The sequence below is a fragment of the Echinops telfairi genome, unplaced genomic scaffold, assembly GCF_000313985.2.
Source record: "Echinops telfairi isolate 266 unplaced genomic scaffold, ASM31398v2 ScPeMD7_2010;HRSCAF=2546, whole genome shotgun sequence".
Taxonomy (NCBI): Eukaryota; Metazoa; Chordata; class Mammalia; order Afrosoricida; family Tenrecidae; genus Echinops; species Echinops telfairi.
This window is the reverse complement of record NW_022105908.1, coordinates 9376128-9388956: the sequence shown is the minus strand read 5'-3', so window position 1 is coordinate 9388956 and position 12829 is coordinate 9376128. Positions and strand designations below refer to the sequence as shown.

Genomic DNA, 12829 nt, shown 5'->3' with positions numbered 1-12829 from the left:
CTATATCGACATAAGAATGACACTTATCCTCTGAAGTCTTCCGTCCCCACACTCACACTTTGTGCAATCCCAAGAAAAACATCAAGGAGCTCCAAATGGAGGGAGATTCTGCAAAACTAACCAGTAATCCTCAAAACTGCCAAGGTGTTCAAAATCAGAGAAGGACTAAGGAACTGTCACAGTCCAGAGGAAAATAAATAAACATATTGACTAAATATAATACAGTGATCTGGAATGAAATATTTCAACAGCCTGATAAAGAAACACTCACTTATCTATGTCAAGAAATTTTGAAGAATGAAAGCCATATTTGTGCCCATTCAAAAAAAATGGTCACACAAGACACAGACATGATTGAACCACAATATTAAAATCACATGCAAGTTAGATTTTGCTGAAGCTAATTCAACAATGATGTTAGCAGTCCACCAACTGAGAATTGCCAGAAATTCAGGCTACGCTCAGAAGAGGATGTGGCACAAGGCTTATCATTGTGATGCCAGACTGGTCTTGGTTTAAAGAAGAGAATACCAGAAAGATGTTTCCTTGTGTTTTCTCAACTACGCACACATAGAACATAAAACTTAAATTTGATAAAAGTAAAACCATCTAGTTTTAAAAATCAAAGACAATATGAATTGGACATTGCAGAAGAGAAACAGATGGAAATAACTTATGGGGAAAAAGACCCACCAAAGCAGTTAGCTTTATTTGTTCGATGTCTTGGAAGGAATATAACTGTCTTTACAGTTAGCTGTCTTTGGATGAATATAATCATAAAATATCATTTCATGCCCATCAGATTTTCAAAAGCAAAAAGTGAGAAATAATCCACATAAGGTTGATAAACAATGAGCACTCGAATACACAGTTTGAGAAAGTAAACTTGCAAAATCACATTAGAAAGCAATTTTGCAATATTTAATATAGAGAGACCCCATGCCAATAGCCAGTGGTTCTATTTCAAGGTATATATCCCAAGAAACACTTCCATATGTGCACGGAAGACTGCAACATTGTTAATAAGAGAAAACTACTGAAAACCAAATATGAATAGAGATGCATAAGGATACATACTTTTATAGTTATGATATACCCCACTCTATGGCATGTAAACAAGTGCTTTAGATGTATATGTAGCAAATATTGATTGTATTAAGCAATATGTAGAAAATGTTCTTCTGTATGTAGATTACTTATAGTGTACTATATTTTTGGAGATTTTATGATAATCTTATCTCCTGTGTATAAATCAATATTATATATGATAAAATTATAAATATATGTATAAATCCCAAGATGGCACAATTGGTTAAGTGTTTGCCTAGTAGCTAGAAGATTGGCAGTTCAAATCCAACTATAGATGCTTCAGACTCCAGGCTTACAAATCTTGCTTTTGGAAGGTCAAAACCTTGAAAGCACATGAGTTATAGATAAAAGAGCTATAGATAGGTAGATGATAGATGATAGATAGATAGATAAGAAATAGATAAGAAAGGGAAAGAGGGAGGAAGGGAGTAAACAGGGAAGAAGGGAGGGATGGAGAGAAGGAGAGACAGAGAGATTGTTCGATACTATCAAGTTAAGGCTAACTCATAGTGACCCTAGGTACACCGAAACAAAACACTGGTTCTGTGCCATCTTTACAATTGTGTGTGAACCCATTGTTGCAGCCATCACCCCATCTCGTTGAGGGTTTTCATCTTTTTGCCTGAGCCTGTACTTTACCAAGCATGATGTTCTTTTGTTGGGACTAGTCCTTCCAGATAACATGCCCAAAGGCCAGGGAACAAAGTCTCACCATCCTCGCTTCTCCAGAGCACTCTGGCTGTACTTCCTTCAAGAAGGATTTGGTTATCCTGGCAACCCATGGCACTTCCAGTGTTCATTGCCAAGACCAGAATTCAAATGCTGTTTTTCTTTACTCACTGTTCTGCTTTCACACGCTTATGCGACAATTAAGGTTCATCAAGGAGGGGGTAGCGGGGAGGGAGGGGGAAAATGAGGAGCTGATATCAAGGGCTCAAGTAGAAAGCAAATGTTTTGAGAATGATGATGGCAACAATTGTACAAATGCACTTGACACAATGGATGAAGGATGGATTGTGAAAAGAGTTGTACGAGCCCCCAATAAAATGATTTAAAAAAAATACCATGACTTGTATCAAAGGTACCTTAGTTCTCAAAATAGCACATCCTTTAATATGTTCAATAGATTGTGTGCACAAAAGTATATAGACATACTTATACGTGAATATATACACTAAATGTATATATACATTTATATACTCTGGAAATACTGAATTCATGGCAATAGACATTTCTGGACAATAAAGCTGGGAATAGATTCAAATGTGTTCTTTTAATTAATATAAGATTTTGGTTCAAAAACAATTCACAGAAGACTAATATTTGTCACTTGTGGGTGGTGGGCATAGTATTGTTTTTGTTTTTTAACTTACCATGTTTAAATTCTTCGTACAAAAGCCAAGATAATTAATGAAAAAATGAATTATAACAAAAGTACAAATATTGAACAAGTACTGAATTAATTTGAACACAGAACTTGAATTCAACAACTCTGGGTTATTGTAGCTACATAAAAGTAAGATAAAAATTGTAAAATTTTACAATATAAATAAACAAAAATGGGAAACAAAATTTAGGGAAATGGGAGGATATATGTATGTTATTCTCCTTGTTAATGCCAATGGTAGGGATTCAAATAATTAAAGCATGCGATTAAAAGATACTGCAACGTCTTCTATTTTTTCAGATTCAATTATACAACCATGGTGAGATGCTGTCAAGTGGGTACTGATAGCAACCCTCTGCACACAGAATGAAGCACTGCCTGATCCTGTTCCATCCTTATGACTGCGGTCACGTTTGAGGCCATTGTTGCAGTCGATGTGCCAATTCATCTCATTGAGAGGCTTCCTTTTTGCCTGCCCTGTACTTTACCAAGTATGCTGCCAATTCCAGGGGCTGATCTCTCCTGACAACAGGGTTAATGTACCTGAAACACAGTCTTGCCATCCTTGCTTTTAGGAAGCATTCTGGCCGTTTATTTTCCAAGAAATTTTGTTTTAGTTATTTGTCAGCCCATGGTACTTTCAATATTCTTCGCCAGAGCCATAATTCAAATTCCTCTTGGGTCTTCCTGACTCAATGTCCAACATTCAGATGTATTGTGCAAGTAGAGAAGGATAACTTAAGAATTTATATTATTTGTGATGGAATATTATGAAAAATTCAGGGGTACACTTAGTTTTACCTATAGTCCTTTTTTTCCTACAAGTCCAATAAAAATAGACGCAAGCATTTTTCTGAAAAACTAGGTTTTACTACAAGATCAAATTCTTTCCTAAGTTATCGCTCTCTCTCTTCTCAAGTTCTTTGAAATGAGGATTGTGAGGTATCTTTCATGGACTTTAGTCACATAATCAGGAAAGACCAATCTCTGGAAGAGGTCATCACAATTCATAAAATAGAGGGTCAGCACCCTTATCAAGATGGACTGAAAATGGCTGCAAGCATGGGCTCGAACACAACAGCCAAGGTGAGGCTGTACCAGGACCAAGCGTGTTTCCTTCGGTGGGTGTACGAAGTAACTTGCTGACCCCTAACGATAACATCCCTCATAAATATGCTTAATTGGACACTTAACACTATTTCTTCAGATAAGAAATTGATCATGTCCCAGAGGTGGAAAAAAATAAGGTGATTTTATTTTATTTTAATTTATATGACAAGAATAAGGAACATCTATTAAAAAAGAATAAAACCATTATTCAAAAGCATAGAACAAAATGAAAGTAAGTGCAACTTGGTAGAAACAGGGATTTTAAAGAAGGGGCATACCAACTCGACAGGGGGAATTCAACCATTCAATCTCGAGGTAGAACAGACATTAGCTAGATTAGGCTAAACAATCACATCTCAAGAAAAATCAGTGTGGAGGGGGTAGGAGAGTGGTAGTGACTAAGCTGAACATATTGGCCCATCCATGCGGAAATGAATGTGTTCAAAAGAATAGGGAATGTGGTAACTACTTGCCAAGTTTGGCTGGAGGAAGCTGACCGTGAATACTGGTTTGTGAAAAGTACGAAGAAGCTTCACAAAGATGGGATCTTCCACAGGTCCTGCAAAGAGTCACAGACTATAGTGCAATCTAGTAAATTTTCAGACTGAAACTTGTGAGTTATCCAGGAGAACAAAGGGAACCAAGTATTTTAGGACAAGGAAAAAGCCCAACAACAACAATCACAAAAAACAACCTGCAAAAGCACCTAGGGGAGCAGTTGTGTTTAAATCATTGTGAAGGGGACGGGGGACGAGGATGAAGCTGTAAGAGCAGACCAGCGTTTTAATGCTATAGATGAACACTGCCTTTGTTTAGGACCCTGCAGATCCCCAGGAGAAATCCCTAACAGATTTTCCCCGCAGTTGGGGAAGGATTAAAAAATAACATACTTAAATTTGACTTAAAAAAAAAGACACTCGGAAGGTTTTAGAAGAAATAAACGCATAAAAGATAGATTTTTTTAAAAACCCAAAGGCAGGAGTTGGCAATCCAGGGGTATGAACAGTAAGGTACATCCATTCCCAGAAGATATCAAAGAAGGAGAAGATGTGGAGAAAAATTGAGGAGGCATATTGAGTCACCCCAACCAAACCAAACCTGTGGTCATCCAGTTGATTGGGACTCACAGTAACCCTGTCGGGCAGGGTGGCATTGCCCCTTTGGGTTTCCAAGGTTGTAAATCTTTACAGGAGCAGAAGTTTACCTTTCTCCTGCTGAGTGGTGGATGGATTTCCGTTGTGACTTTGCAGATAGCAGCCCAACACATAACCCACAGTGCCACCAGGGCTCCCCAAGGAATCACCAGGTGCTGGCAAATGATTTACAGTGTAAATTGAGGACAGGCTGGTGTTGCGAATGCCTGAAAGACCAAGTGGTTGAGTGTACTTTTAAACTAATGCATAATGTTAAGAGAATGGTTTTGGAATTGAGTTAAGGAACCCACTGTTGGACAAATTAAGTTCTCATCTTGAACCAGGGCCATAGAGGTCAAATCGTCTGTTCTTGGCAGTAGTGAAAGCTCTCAGGGTGGATGCGATGGCCCAGGATCAGAAGGGACTGTCAGCCTCTGGGCTGGTCATTTTCAGGCACACTGTCAGAGATCATTAATCTATCTTGGTTTCTGAACCTTAACGCATACAATTTAAATCCTTGTTTCTACCAGTCAATGTGTTGGCCATGATAGGCCCTCCAGGTTAAGAGGAATTCTGTTTAGCACTGATTACTCTCCCAAGGCCCTAATAAAATAACTAAATAAAGATAATATTTTACACTGCCTCTCAAATAGTAGAGTTTTTTGAAACTGCAAACACTTTTGGAATGGGTACAGAAAGACAAAGGAGATTGGAGGCTGACACGAAAACTGGTCAGGATAAAATAAATAAAATAAGGAATTGCAGAAGGAAAAAACACCACCATCATTGTTAAACAGTAGATAAAACCGAACGGACTGCATAAAGGACAAAGGTCACCTCTGAATCCAGAGTACAAAATTAAAGCAGTGAAATGAGAGTGAAAAGGTAAAAGAAGATCGTTACAGAGCTAAGAGACAGACTACTAGCATGAGAATCCAGGAGGTGCTGCTACAGATGCAAACTTATTTGTTATAAAGTGATTGCCAAATATGCAAGAAAATACCCTAGAACACAGCACAACATAAAGACAACGAACTCAAAAATTGAAAAGGCTTGCTACATTCCAAGCCCATTCGACAAACAGGAACAACTACTGCTTGTACCCATGTTAACAAAATCTGTCAAAGTATCCTATAGGAATTCAAGCCTGAATGAAACCATTTTTTTAATCTTATTTAAAAGAAGAAAAATAAAGCTGTTCATCCTTCTTCTGTTCATCCTTCTTTAGCTTAAATTCAACCAAACTCCCTTCCATGTATATAGAAACAAAAGAACAAAGCAGACATGGCCTGCATGAATATAGGGCTTTAGGGGGGGAAATAAATGCCTGTATTTTCATGTTTAAACACCTACTGAAAGTATGATTTAAGCAATCAAAATTTAAGTCAATATTAAGAACTTAAAAATAGAGGAACTATATGTAAAAGGATGTCCTCTAAATGCAACAGGAGGAAAAACACCTACTTATCAAAAGTATGTTAAAGAAATATTTTTTAAATAACACCTGTTGTATGAACCATGGATCAAATTTACATGACATAATTACTCATTGGAGTATTCAGTCATATATAGGCAATTTGTGCAAGCCTTTCATTTTAGTTATTTGAATTTAATTTTATACTTTTTCATAATAAACTATATAAAATATTAGATAACCTTCAAATGGTATGTCATCTGTGAAATTAATGAACAGTTTTTGATGTCTTAATATAATTTTAACATAATAGGACTAAAGTAAGACATGTATTCCACTCATCTGGGCAGCCATCTGCCATTGCAACCCTGATATTTTATTGATAACCTGGGAACATTTTTTAACCAAATGCAAATATACTTTACATTTGTTATTTTCGGCAGTCAAAGTTGGCTCTGGCATACATTTCATATATAACAGAGCAAAATGTCACCCGGCCCGGAGCCACCTTCATGGTCCTTGGTATGTATAAGTGTATTGTGATGATTGTGTCAATCAATCTCATGGATGGTTCCACTCACTCTCACCGCCCTCTACTCAACTCACTACCACTGAGTCAATTCTGACGCATAGCGACCTTATAGGGCAGGGTACAATTGCCCCTGTGATTGATGAGAGTAGAAACCCTCATCTCTCTTCCAAGGCGAGTTTCCAACTGCTGATTTTCTGGTTAGCAGTGCAATCCATGATTCCATCAGGGTTCTGCTAGCGATAGAGTTTGCCTAATGTTGTGTCAAAGTAAGCAAGACAAAGTCTTCTTTTCTTCCTTTTAAGGCGCATCCTGGTTCTATCTCTTCTACGACTGCTGTTCCTTCTTTTGGCAGTCCAAGAAAACTGCATTTGCCTTCTTATAAATAGGCATGATAGAAAAACAACATCAAACACATTACTGAAACCAAGACAGACCATGTGTATGGAGTTATCCCGACTTGCCAGTCTAAAAAGACTATTGAAAAGAAAAAACATTAGGAAGAAGTTAACATAATCCATCATTTGTTCTTGGGAAACTTGTACCACCTCCTAAAGTGCCATTTTCCCCCTTGTGAGCTGTATTAAGAAACCATACATCAATTTTGCCAAGGACGCACATAAAATTCACTTGCATGCAAAATCAAATAAATCACAAAGTCAACTCTTTTTGAAAAGTTATATGTTTAGCCCTCTCCAAGACTCCCCCTTTTAAGTATTATCACCGTGTTCTTGCATATATATCTGCAAATTATGCCAATGTCTCAGGACAGTTTTCTAATGGAATAGGGAAACAAGCCTGTCAAGTGATTCACAGGAAAAGTACACATATTTATTAACTGAGCATCAATTGAGTATTAATACCAGGCTGGATGTTATGAAGTTTAATTTCATAAACTTACACACCACACCATTGAACTCTGTGTATCAAGGCAAGAAAACAAGGTTCAGATTCATGAAAGATTATCTAAGATGTCACACTCAGCAAGCCACGCGGTTGGTACAAAGTTGAAACGCAATGCAGTTTTTAATTTCACCGCAATGGGGTAGCTGTATCTTATCATCCACTGGTGGTGGTGTTCGGTACAGCCAAGTCGGTTCTGACTCATCATCACCCGAAGTGCACCAGAATGAAACACCGCCTAGCCCTGTGCCGTCCTCACAATTGTTGCCATGTTCAAGGCCATCGCTGCAGCACTGGGTCAGCCCATCTTATCCAGGGCCTTCCCCTTTTTCACTGCTCTTCTATTGACCAGGCATGATGTCCTTCTGCAAGGACTGGCCTCTCCTGATAACATGTCCAACGTGTGGGAGACGAAGTCTTGCCAACCTGGCTTCTAAGGAGCATTCCTCCTGTACTGGTTCTCAGAGAGATTTTTGTGTTCTTTTAGCAATTCATGTTACCTTCAATATGTTTCAATGATCGTCCTTAGCACCTCAAAATATTCCTTAAGCAACATCTTTCTCTGTCCTTATCGTATTTTTTAAAAATCACACCTAGAGTTCAGAAATCAACTCCACCAGATGTACCTGTATGTGCTGCAGCATTTTCATCAGCTGCAGTTATTCTATAATTCTGTTCTGTACAGGTATGTTTTCTAGTGAATGCAAGTACTGAATTGCTACCCTGTGTACTACCTCCTACCTCTCATCGTCCTGGTCTTCTAGTCCCCTGACTCTTCTTCTGGAAGCCATCGGCGTGCCTTACTCAGACCATTTCAGTATTGTAAATGCTGTTCCCTCTTGAACCATATGATGACTTGGCCATCACAATACTGTCTTTTCTGAAATGTTGGAATATCGTTTTCCTTTCGTCTGCGCTAACTGCCCACTCCATCTTCTCATTTTGCATCAGTTACAAGACATTTAAATACCACAGTTTCTCTTTCCCCCAAACTTGTGGCATCAATTCTTTTCTTTCCATTAGAATCAAGTAGATGTTCAATTTACAAAGATAGATTACATTATGCTCTACACGATCCTATCGTTGCCATACATATCTTGGCTGTTTTCTAAAACACCTGACTGGGTGTGTTGGAGGACAAACGTTTCCACAGTCATTGCGCGTCAAAGGCAATGGCCAGCTCACCTAAATCCCCATGTTTCTACCTCAGTGGTTCTGGGTGAAGGTTCCCCTTGTGCACTGAGTGATGCAGTAAACAGCGTGAGGGGCCCAGCCAACCTCCTCTGGCTTCCCTGCTGTCAAGAGGCAGGGGTCAGACATGCCTCTACTCTCCACCCTTCTTGCCTTCTCTGGCACGGTTCCTCCTACTTGTATGCTGTGTTCCCTAAGACACTGCAAGGGCCACAGAGCGCACAGACAATAGTCACAATTATGGGAGGTTATTAGGGATGTCCACAGGTTCCCACACGTCAGGATCAGCAAACAGGAAAGATGTAGCCACACCTCTCCTCGAGGCAGCAACCACATCTCTCTGTGGCCCTCAGCTTCCCAGACACATAGTCCCTAGCCTCTGAGTGCAGGGACTACTGCTGTGGGGAGCTCTGTGTCACAGTGCCACCGTTTCAGGGCCGCTCCTCTTTCTCTGTCATGGCCTTCACATGCTCCAGTATCAGGTGCCTCTGGCCTTGGCCTCTGCCACTCAGACAGAGATCTGGAATGTGCTCTTCTAATATTGTGTTATATATTTACACACTTTTTTCATTTCATATAAGCAACATTATGCAAACTTTTCTTTTGTGACTGACTTTTTTCACCCAGCACGACGTCTTCAAGAGTCAACTGTGCTGCATCATGGGTCTGGATTTAATTGTTCTTTAAAACTTAGTAGTATTTCATAGTATAGGCTGTATCACAGTTTATTCAATCCATTCCTCTGCTGAAGGGAATTTTTGTTGTTTACAATTGTTTCTGTTATGACTCGTATTATAACAGACATCGGTGTACATATGTTTATTCCTGTCTGCATTTAAGTCTCCATGGTGTATTTCTAGGCATGAGATTGCTGGATTATATGCAAGTTCTACTTCTTTTTTAAATTTTCTTTCTATTTCTAAAGTTTAATGGAATAATTCGTGTGGTTTTCCATAGCGGATGGATCGCTTTGCAGTCACACCAATAGTAGATTAGAGTTCTGATCTTCCTGTGTCCTCTCCATTTGTTGTTTTCGGTGTTCTTAATCCTTGCCATTCCAGAAGGTTGAGTGCGATATCTTATTGTAGTTTTGCTTTCTGTCAGGGATTTGCTCAATTGACAAGATGGTTCAGAGCCTGGAAGTGTTTTGTCCACTGTGCGTCAGAACCAGTTCTACAGAACCTAACAACATCTTTTGGTTATTTTTGAGTTAGTAGACCCTTTTGGCTATAGGATTCCTAAAGATTTTCCCACTTATCTAGTTTTTCCTCTGTTATTTATGCATTGATAATTATGGTTGACAAGATATTATTTTTAAAAGATCCCATCATTTCCCCTCAAAATTTCTTCACAGGATTTTATAGTTTTAGCTTTAACATTTAAGTCCCTGATCCATTTTGTATTACTTTCTATATATGGTTTGAATAAAGACTTCTGCTTCATTTTTCTGCACGGGGAAATTCAATTTGCTAGTTTCATTGTTAAGGAGAATGTTCCTTCCACATTGAATAGACTTAGCCACCCCACCTCCTTCCTCTCCCACCACCACCAATCTCTCTGTTGAAAGTAGATTGTCCATAGACTTATGGATTTATTTCTGGGCTCTCAATTCTATTTTTATTTGTATGTATCATTGAAGCAGTAGTCAACTGGTGGCGTATATGTGTGTGTGTTGTTTTGTTTATTTGTTTGATTTTAGTACCAGGCTGTTTGATGATTGCAGCTATAGTGTGGTCTGATATCAGAAAATGTGAAACATAGTTTGTTTTTCAAAATCCCTTCAGCTATTTGAGCTCTTTCTCCTTTCCATATAAACTTAAGGATTAACCCTCACCCCCTATCAGTAAGAATAACACTGGAATTTTGATGGGGTTTGCATCACATCTGTAGATTGCTTGTGTCATACACTAAAATTTATGGAAATTTGAACCTGTTTAAGTAGAAACCTGTCAGAAAGGGAAACCTAAAAAATAAAATGAGAGAATTCTTAATAGAGGACTATAGTGCAAACCTTCTCAAAGCTGGAAAACCTGTAAGACCTGGAAAAGAAGCATGTCACAAAATGGCAGAGTTCCGCCTCTCACAGAATTTACTCTCCTATCCACGAGCTCAAATTATTTTCCCATTTATGGAGGTCTCTTTTTGTCTCTCACAGTAGTGTTGGATGGATTGCATTGTGTAAATTCTTTATTCCCACAGTTAGCCATTTTACTTTTAAGCTAGATTACGAATGATGGGGTTTTCACCCTTTGATTTATAATCCATGCATTGTTTTGTGCCTAAAGTGTCCCTCTCATAGATAGTCTGTGGATGGGTTATTAAATTTTTTTTTAATTAAAAAAAAAACATTTTGCCACTCTCTACCTCTTCGCTGGAGGGTTTAATGCATTTACATTCATGTTAATTATTGACAAATTCAGGTTCACTTTGCCATTTTGTGGCAGACTTCTCTGTGAGATTTTTACGGTTCTTGGCTCCTTTTGTCTTCCAGGTTGAGTTCTTTTTTAGCTACAGATTATGATTTTTCCTTTGGGTTCTCTCTCTCTCTCTCTACTGGATACAAGTGCTAATTAGTTTACCTTTTAAATTTTGGTGTTTAATTTTATTATTTCTTTTCATTGTGATTATTTTGGGGATTATGCTCAAAAGGCTACATTGAAAACTATCCGCTATATCTTGAGATCAGCTAACCTTTCTTTATACACAAAAGGTCTATTTTTATACCAAACACTCTCCTCATTTTATTTGGATATTATAATCACTCATATCTTGTATCCTGGATTCCTTGCAATCTTAGTTTAAATTGATTTTAAAGTATAGTTATTATTTTACTCCCCCCCCAACTATAGTTGTCATTATAGAAAGAAGCTCATAGTTGTATCCGTTCCAAAGAAAAGTAATCCAACAGGATGTGAAAAGTATCAAACATTATCACTAATATCGTATGCATGTAAAATTTTCCTGAAGATGATTTGACAACCATTGCAGCAGTACATGGACAGGGAGCTGCCACAAATTTAAACCAGATTCAGAAGAGGACATGGAATACAGACTATCATTGCTGAAGTCAGATGGATCTAGGCTAACAACAGAGAATAACAGAAAGTCATTACTTGTGTTTTGTTGACAGTGCAAAGGCAGTCAATGGTGTGGATCATAACATATGACAGACAACACTGGAAGAATGAGATTTCACACGCATAATTGTATTCATGTGGTACCTATCCATATACCAAGAGGCAGTTGGTCAAATAAAACCAGGGAGAGTGTGTGTCAGGGCTGTATCTTTTCATTATACTTAGTCAGTCTGGACGGTGAGCAGGTCATCTGAGAAGGTGGACCACATAAAGAAGAAGACAGCATCAAGGTTAGAGAAGGGCTTATGAGTCACCTGAAGTATGCAGACGACACCATCTTGCTTGCTGAAGTGCAGAAGATCGAGCACTGTAATTTCCAGCATGGACTACAACTCAGAGTAAAGAAAACCCAAACTGTCGCTATCAGACCAAAAGATAACAACCTGACTAATGGACAGAAGGTGGAAGCTGTCAAAGACTTCATCTTACTTGGATCCTCAACCCACGCTCATGGAAGCACCAGTCAAGAAATCAAACGACATATTTCACTGGGCAAATCTGCTGCATCAGACTTCTTTAAAATGTTCAAGAGCAATGATGTCAAGTGCATGACCCAGAGGCACCTGACCTAAACCATGACATAAACGCCCACCGAAATGCCAGTAGAAAAAAAGCAAACATAAATATATTAAAAATATGAAACATAGAAAGATTTTAAAAAATGAAATCCAGTGACTGCTTTAGAGCGCTGGAGTCCATTACTTTCATTTCCACTTTTTATTGATAATAGTGTTTGCATAATCTGGGCAAAGATATTAATAATTCATATTGTTATCAAAAAGGATATATAGTTGGTGATAAAATTCTATCCATAAGTCCTAGGTTGATGGGCATATGTGAGCAAATGAGGTAGGAGTTGCTCCTTCTTCTATCATTCAATCCTTAATTACTAATGAGGTCAAATTATTGCTTAATACCCCCCAAGGGGACTAATAA

General features: G+C 38.3%; 1 protein-coding gene across 1 annotated transcript in view; it reads right to left on the bottom strand.

Annotated features, from left to right (window-relative positions):
* The window catches only part of GRID1 (glutamate ionotropic receptor delta type subunit 1), a 902002-nt gene that overhangs the window by 116059 nt on the left and 773114 nt on the right, over positions 1–12829 (bottom strand). The gene's annotated exons all lie outside the window — the stretch shown is intronic.